We start from the raw sequence: 8,299 nt of genomic DNA on the forward strand, positions 1-8,299 counted from the left end.
GGGGGGGGGGGGGGGGGGGGGGGGCGCCCGGGGGGGGGGGGGGGGCCCCCCGGGAAAAAACGAAGGGGGGCGGGGGGGGGGGGGAAGGGGGGGGGGGGGGGGGGGCTGGGAGGATGCGCTCCAGGGAGAAGGAGCGGCCCCCCTCAGCACCGCGCCTCTGTCTGTCCTCGCACGCGTGCCCAGGGATGGGGACCCAGCGCCTGGGAGAACAACCTCCATGCCCCTCAGCAAGGTGCCCGACCACAAATAAACAAGGCCTGCGCCAGGGCGGGCCGGCCAGAGGGACTCGCAGAATCTAGGCGGGGGCGGGGGCCGAGGCGGGGCCCCATGAGAATGTCCCCACTGCGAGGGGGATGGGAACTCTGGACTGTCCCTGCTTCTCTGTGATACATGCTCCAGGCCCGGGGTCCCCGGTGGAAGCATCTGGTTGGCTGAACCCAGGCCCCGTGCCCCCCGCTCTCCGCCGAAGTCTGAGCGCGAGCCTCTGGACCGTCTTGGCCTCGGGAAGGGGAGGCGGCACCAAGCTCAGCCAATGGGAGGGGGGTTCAGACGCTGGGCAGCAGGCCCCGCCACACACTAACTCCCCACTGGCACTGCAGACGCAAAAGCAGGGGCACAAAGCCTCCCGCCTGCCCCCCTCACCCCCCCCCCCCCCGGCTCCGATGGCGCACCCAGCTCCTGCTCCACCATCTTGGCCACTCCTGTGGCGGTCCCTTGATGTTGTCCAAGTCGATCATTTTACCTGCATCGTGCGTTGACAACAGAGAGCAAACATTGGCGTAAGGACGCCCTGGACGCAGCAGGGGACGCCGCCGGTGGAATTAGCCCCATGGTGGCGCCGACTGTGGCTCTCCTCTCCTATGCTGCCCCGGTTCCCGGGGCCCCTGCCTGTGAGGAAGCCCGCAGCCCGGGGACACTCGGCCCCCTGCCCCCCGAGGATCTGCCCGAGTTCCTTCCACCCTCCGCACGCTTTTGCGCGGCAGCCCTGCTCCCCCGGCTCCCCTCGAGCCACCTCTCCGCCCATTGGACTGGCCCAAGGGCATGGTGAGACTGGCACCTTCCAACTCAGTGGGACATGGAGGTGTCTCCTGGTGGAGACATTGGTCTCTCGGGTGTAAGCTCCCTGACGCGGCAGGGCCCAGAGTTTCCGAGGGCGCCACCGGTGACTAGCTGGACGGCTCGGGCACCGCTGATTTCTCTTCCCTGGCTCCGCGAGAACCACGTACTAGCCACGGGCTCAGCGTGTGCCGTGGGCTGGAGAGCCGTTGTTGACACGTTTGGCAGGAGTTGATGGGGTTTGTAAGGACTCTGGAAGGAGGGTGGTTCCGGGCCCGGCTGACACGCCTCTGGATCGAGGGTCTTCCACCTTTCGTCACTGTCACCCCGAGCCACGCGCCACGGATGTGTCACGGGCTGCGCATACCGAATCCCCGGGCCTTGGCTCCTGCGTGAGTGGGGGGGCGGCCTCCATGCTGTTCGGCTAGTCCAGGGTCGGTAGCACTAACACCAGTATGACGGTTGAGGAGGGCCGATCCCAATCTGGAATAAATGTCAGTTCCTCGGCTGGGGGGTGTCTGCCGTGAGCAAGTGTCCTGGGGAGCCTCATAAGCTGCCGGGTGAGGGCTCAGAAGCAAAGGTCAGATTACATCAGCCGGGGTGACCAGGCCAAGGTCAGCCCCGGCAAAGCCTCCCTCCCTGCCACCACGGCCACCCGGAGAGCCAGAAGAGCAGGCCCTTGTGGCTGGGGCCGGGGGGGGGGGGGCAGTGAAGAGACCGCCCCTAAGCAGCCTGCCGGACTGCTGTGGCGGGAGAGTCTATGCTGCAGGGGGGCCTTTCCGTGAACAGTCCCCAGGCGTAAACGTTCTCATCCTCTGTGACCATTCTAAGACATCTGTCTTCGTCCAGTTCCCAAAGCCTGCTGTCCCTCCTCCCCCACCGTACTCCTTCCATCCCAGGCTCTCTGACCAAACCCCTCGCCTCCTGCACAGGCGAGGTAGCTGCAGACCCCTTTCCCTGTACCCAGATGGAGAGTAAGATGTCTGCTCAACCTTCAATCCCCAAGGGAGGGCCACAATGCCTGTGGTGCGCCTGAAACCAGGCTGCATTTTCCCCGTGAGCCTGTAGGGGGCCGAGGGAGCGGGGGCTGAGATGCAGGACAGCAGCAGTTTGTAGGTGCGAGTCACCCCTGCCTCCGGGGCTTGATTGGGCCACTCTGCCTGCTGCTGGTGGCTCAGATCCCGTCCAGTTCACGGAGGGCGGCTCAGGACCCGTGTTCAGGTGCTGGGGCTCAAAGCTGGTCGTGGCTTGGAAGAAGAAGACCTGCTCAAAGCAGGTCGTGCCTGCTGCAGAGGGCACAGCATGACTTGACTCCAAACCCCCAGACACCTCCTGGGTGGTCGTCCCGCCAGGCCCCCTGCGCTCCCCAGTGCGCCTTTGTGAATTTCAAGCACCCCTGGGTTAGCAGCTCGTGAAGGCATCTGTTCTGGTCCTGAGCACCTCACGGGCAGCTGGCCACATCCTCCCCCTTGCAGTCGGGAAGCCCCTGCCACCTGGCGCCTCCCCCCCGTCCATGTCCCCGGACGTTCAGGAAAGACAGCTGTCCGGGTCTGTCCAGATGAGAGGCTACGGATTAACTGCAGAGGTGCACACTTCAGGGTCCTGGGTCCTGAGTTCCTTTATTTGCATCGTATCGAGGAGTTCATGGGTCTCCGGGGAGTCCCATTGTCCATCAACCAGTTGAGACAGTTAGCATGACTCTCAGACACTCAAGCAGTGAAGCCAGATCTCTGACGGATGCACCTGTACTGGGTATTTTTAGCTCCGGTTTCATCTAATGAAAACCCAAAATAGTGGTGACTTATATGAGATACTTTCCTTTTCTCTCACGTAGGAGAGATGAGGCATCTTTCTGGAGGTAGGCACCTCCTCCTTCCACACCACTGTCTCAGCATGTGACTGCCATCCTCAAGGTTACTTCATGGTCCATAATGGCTGCTGGGATTCCAGCCATCATGTCTGCCTTTTGGGAAGCAGGAAGGAGGTAGCTGAAAGGGACAAAAGGTGTCTGTCCCCTGACGCTGAGTGCATCTTTACATTTTGCATGTAAGGTGGCTCACTTGCTAGTCTTCCTCACTTCCCTCAGCCCCAGAGGGCTCCCTCATGCCTCCTCCCGGGTACTACCGCAGCCCCACCCCCGTAACCATTGCTCTGACTTCTGTCAACACCGAACCTCACATAAATCGAATCATACAGTACGTACCCTTCGGCATCAGCCTTCTTGGGCTCAGTATTTTGTCTATGAGGTTCATGCATGTCGTTCCACACAGCAAAGCAGAATTCCATTACATGAATTTGCCACAGTTTTCCAACCCAGTCCACAGCTGATGAGCATCAGGGTTGTGTCCAGCATTGTATTCTGAGTAAAGCCTCCGTGAGCATTCTTGGATGTGCCCTTTGGAGGACACGTGGACTCACTTGTCTCGGGGGTACCCCTAGGAGTGGAGTTGATGGGGTGTTCGTTTCGCTTTCGTGGACGCTGCCACACCCTCTTCCTTGGTGACAGTGCCAGTGCCCCCACCCCCACGGCGTGGGAGAGCCCCGCTGCCCCGTGCTGTCACCAGCACCGCACACGGTGGGTCTGCGGGCGTTTCTCTGCTTTCAGCCCAATGTTCTCCGAGGGCCGCTCACCTGGAATCCATTTCCAGCACCAATGTCTATACCGGCCACTGCTCCTAGTTGCAAACAACAGAACAACTCTGGTGAATCTAAGCAGAAGAGGGTTTATGGAAGGAATTAGAAAGCTCGCAGAATGGATGGAAAGGCTGAAGAACCAGGTTCGGGGACTGAGCAACAATTAAGGAAGTTAGTATTTCAGGTAAGTGGCCCACTAACAAACCAGTCCACCATTCGTGTGCACATGGCCCTAGGGAATTGTAGTCTGGGCTGGGTTCTGCTGGGATGCTCCTCTTTGCCCCCACAGGGTTGGCTGGGCTCCTCATGTCGGGGGCCTCACCTGGGTGGGACAGCTGGGAGCATGGGTCCCCTCTCTCCATGGGGTCTCTCATCCTGGTGAATGCTAACGCAGGCTTGGGCACGTGGGGGCAGAGCTCCACGATGCGAGGCCACCATAGATCCAAGGGTGGAGAAAATGGCCTCCACCTCCTGTCGGGGGGTGGGGGGGCTGCCATTTGATTCATTATCTTTTAGATTTTATTTATTTATTTGAGAGAGAGAGCTTATTTGAGAGAGCGAACACAAGCCGGGGCAGGGGAGGGACAGAGAGAGAAGCAGGCTCCTCGCCGAGCAGGGAGCCCAATGTGGGGCTCAATCCCAGGACCCCGGGATCGGGACCGGAGCCGAAGGCAGACGCCTCACCGACGGAGCCCCCCGGGCGCCGCAGGAGCTGCCATCTGAAATCAGCCATAGCCAGGAGGCTGAGGATGGCTGGACCCCGGTGGCGAGGCTGGAACTGAGACCACCAGCGCCCCGCCACGGACATGCTCACTGCCCCCGGGGAGCCCGGGTTCCGGATGCCACTGTCGCAGTGCTCCCTCAGCAAGCGCCCAGCCACGGGCTGCCCACCCGAGAGGCCCCCTGGGAGCAGCGGCCTGGCCTCAGCCCACACAGCGGCAGGTGCCCCAGACGCGGAGGGAGATGGGGGGCACGTTTGAATACGTTTGAAACATTACAGCCTCTGTGGAGGGGACGGGGCGAGGTTCACACAGCTGTTCAGAGCGACTCTGTGGCCCCACATGTGCACACGAAAGAGCTTCCAGACACAACGTCAAGTTAGACCGGCAGACAAGAAACGTTCCCGGCTGTCTCCCGGGTCTCCATCCCCCCACCCCAACCCTTCCCAAAATGACTCAGGTGTTCCTTCCGGGACCACCCCTCCCCCACTGGGCCGCGTGGGGTGATCCCAGGGAGGGGCCGAGGGGAGCCCCCCACCCTCTCTGCCACAGTTATTGGTTTGGGGTGAGGAGCATGGGACCCGTGTCCGTGTTTCTGCTGGGGGAGGGGATGCGCGGCCCACCCCTTGACCCCGAGAATACTCGTATATCCCTCGTGCGATGAAAGGTTTTTGTTGTCTGGTTTTTACTTTTTTTTTTTTTTTTTATTGAGGAAATCTGACACAAGGGAAAGTTTTTTAAAAAGCAGTCCCCTTGCTGCTCAGGCCCTCACACCTCGGGTTTCGGCCACGGCCTCGCACAGACTTGCTCAGGGCACCCTGAAATGCGCGCTGTCTTCCTTGTGCCCCACCCGTGTGGCCCCGGGCGAAGGTGGCGGGCCCTGGGCCCCAGTGAGAGCTGGACAGAAAAGGTTTGATGTGGCAGCAGCTGATCCTCTGAAAGAATGTTGCTGGGGGACCGCCAGAGCTCGGCGCCAAGCATGTGGTCGTTGCAAAACGGCAGGGAAAGAACGCAGAGCCCTGTTCCCGGCCCCGCCTCCCGCACGGCCGCGGCCGCCACCCGGTGGCTCGGTGCGCACAGAGCCCGCGCTTCCGCGGCCTGCCGTCGTGCAGCGGGCCAGGGGTCAGCCGCCCGGGGTCTCTGCCAACCAGAGACAAACACGCCCGGCGAGTCCCCGAGGGAGAAGAGACGCAGGGGCTTAGAGGCACCGCAGGCTGTAACCTCCCGGGAGAGAGGGAGGGGGTCCTGGAGACGGTGGGGGCAGAGGCCAATGTGCAGAAGCGTGGGACGGAGGGTCTGGGGGGGCCAGGTCAGCAGCCAGAGGGGCTGCGGGGCCCCAGGCTGAGGCAGGGACAGCATCCCCACCTGAGTCACTGGGCTTGCGTGCTCCTGAGTGGAACCTGCCCAGCAGGGACAGCCAGCACCAGCACCTGCGACCCCCACGCGCCCCCTAGAGCCGGCCTCCAGCCCTGCTGGGGTAGGGGCCCCACCGCGGCTTGTCTGCCCGCGTCAGATCCAGGGGGCTGCGCGCCTTCCAGGCCAGACTCCGCAGGGGCGGGAATCCAGGCCTGCGGTAGTTTCCCCGGGGCTCCCGGCGCAAGTCGCCCCCACACGCACGGCTGGAAATGACACCTCTCCCAGTTCTAGAGGGCACAGTGCAAAATCAAGATGTGGGCAGGCCTGGTTCTTTCTGGAGGCTCCCAGGGCGGGTGGGACCTGTGTCCTAGCTTCTGCTGGCTGCAGGCGATCCCTGGGGTGCGGAGGCATGGCTCCCATCTCTGCGGCCGTCAGCACGACCCCCTGTGTCTCCCACCTCCCTGCCCTTTCTCTCATAAGGGTGCCGGTGACTGGATTCAGGCCCCCCTACATCCAGGGGGAGTTCATCTCCAGGTCCTTGATTTAGTTTCATCTCCAAAGACCTTTTCCAAACATGGTCACATCCACGGGTCTTGGGGGTCAGAACATAGACATATCTTTTGGGGGAACACCATCACCCCACCATGGGGCTGTTCAGAGTCCGGGTGCAAGGGTGGATCTGCTCTTGCATGCCTTCCCTAATCCAAACCCTGCTGGTGCCGAGGGGAGGCGTCCTGGTCCCAAAGGGTAGCTCCCGCCTTCCTGCCACAGCACCCTTGGGTGCCCAGGGCCAGTTGGGGGCCTCTGGCACTTCTTCTCTCACTTGAAAATGCCAGGCTCTCTCCCCTCCTGCTGGCTGGGGACGGACATTCAGACCCGGAACATCTCGCCCTTCCTGGCATCAGCTTTCTTTGAGTCAGGGACTGTCCCATCCAACTTCACGAGACCCCCGTGCCTGGCGAGTTTCCTGGCCTCGGTCACCTCGGCACATGGGAGCTGGCACCCACTCCTGCCCGTGCTAGGCCCTGGGAAGTGACCGAGAGGCTGACCCCTGGACACTGCAGGAGAGTCTGATCCATCCATCGGCGAGCTCCCGGAGACTGGCGAATGGGTTGGGTGGATCATGGACCATGGACCATGACATCTTTCAAAGATCCAAGGGCCGAGGCAGGGAAGCCGCTGAGAGACAGGTTTTGGTTTAATGTGACCAGGCACATTCTAACCATCAGAGTGGGCTGGGAATGGACGGCTGGCCCTTGGGGACGTCCTCGGGGGCTGAAACTGGGCCGGGGGGCCAGGGACCTGGGCCCCAGTCCTCAGCTACGCAGCTGAGCAGACGGCGGCCCCTCTCCCCCACCCTCCAGGCTCCTCTTGTGCAGAGGGGACCCTGCCGGCTTCTAAAGACCTCTGCCTCTTTTCCATCTCTGAAGTCCCCACCCTGAACCCAGGGCAACCTGCCTCCTCTTTCCAGAGCCTCCCGGTGACAGTTTGGCCAGCACACATTTCCAGTGCTGCCTGAAATGTGTTCCACCCTTGCCCCCTTCACCAGGGGGAAGCCGGAGTGGACTTCTTGGGATTGTAGCAAAACAACACCGCACTTGCACCAGGGAGAGGGGTCCCCCGTCCTCCTGGAGCAGTTAAGGGTAGGATGACCCACTGCAAGTGCACAGCCTGATGGACCAGAGGTCTGGTGGCCCTAGTCAGGTGGAGGGCAGCCAGGTGCATCCCTAAGGCAGATCCCTTCCCAAGGAAAGAAGCTTCTCCAACAACCAACGCCCACCCCCAAATCCATCCTCTGGTCAACAGAACTTCTTTCCCTTCTTAGAGCGCCCACAGATGATTTCTTCTTCTGGAACGTTCTTTCTCTTCCTCTCTACCAGGTAATTCCCATGCATCCTTCAGGTCTGGGGACCTCTCAGATCTCAGGGCTCTGGCGGAAAGGGGCCTGAGTTTCTGCATCTCCAACCAGCTCCCTCAGACACATGACCTCTGGGAACACACTTCTCTGTGTTCAGCGCCAAGTCAGCCGCCCTGCCCTGTGCCCGCAACGTGATAGGACCCCCTGCAGTGATCCCTCCACGGGGCATGGCCGTCCCCGCAGCCCCCAGCCAGAATTCATCCTTCCATGGTCAGATCGCAGGAATGCCCAGCACAGAGCAGGAACACGGTCCGCCCCTAACTCTTGGTTGAATGAGGGAACCAACCCGTGTGTTCAAATACATGGTCGGTCAGACCTGCCCCCCTTCTCTGCTACCGCATCTGCACCCAAGGGGAAAAACCCAAACTCTTACGACACGAATCTCATGTACAGTCGTAAGGAGAAGAAGCAAAGCGGACTGTGGAACGTTGGGCCAGCTTAGGTCAGCTTCACACGGGATCATCTAAACCAGCGGTTTTCAAAGTGGGGTCCCTGATCAGCAGCGTCAGCGTGGCCTGGGAAACTTGTCAGCAGTGCAAATTCTTGGGACGTCCCCAGTCCTACCGAGTCAGGAGCCCTGGATAGGGCGCGACCCTGCGCTCCCAGAGCCCCCCAG

Source organism: Callorhinus ursinus, unplaced genomic scaffold (assembly GCF_003265705.2).
Source record: "Callorhinus ursinus isolate GAN/ISIS: 27379988/994484 unplaced genomic scaffold, GSC_fseal_2.0 scaffold68, whole genome shotgun sequence".
Taxonomy (NCBI): Eukaryota; Metazoa; Chordata; class Mammalia; order Carnivora; family Otariidae; genus Callorhinus; species Callorhinus ursinus.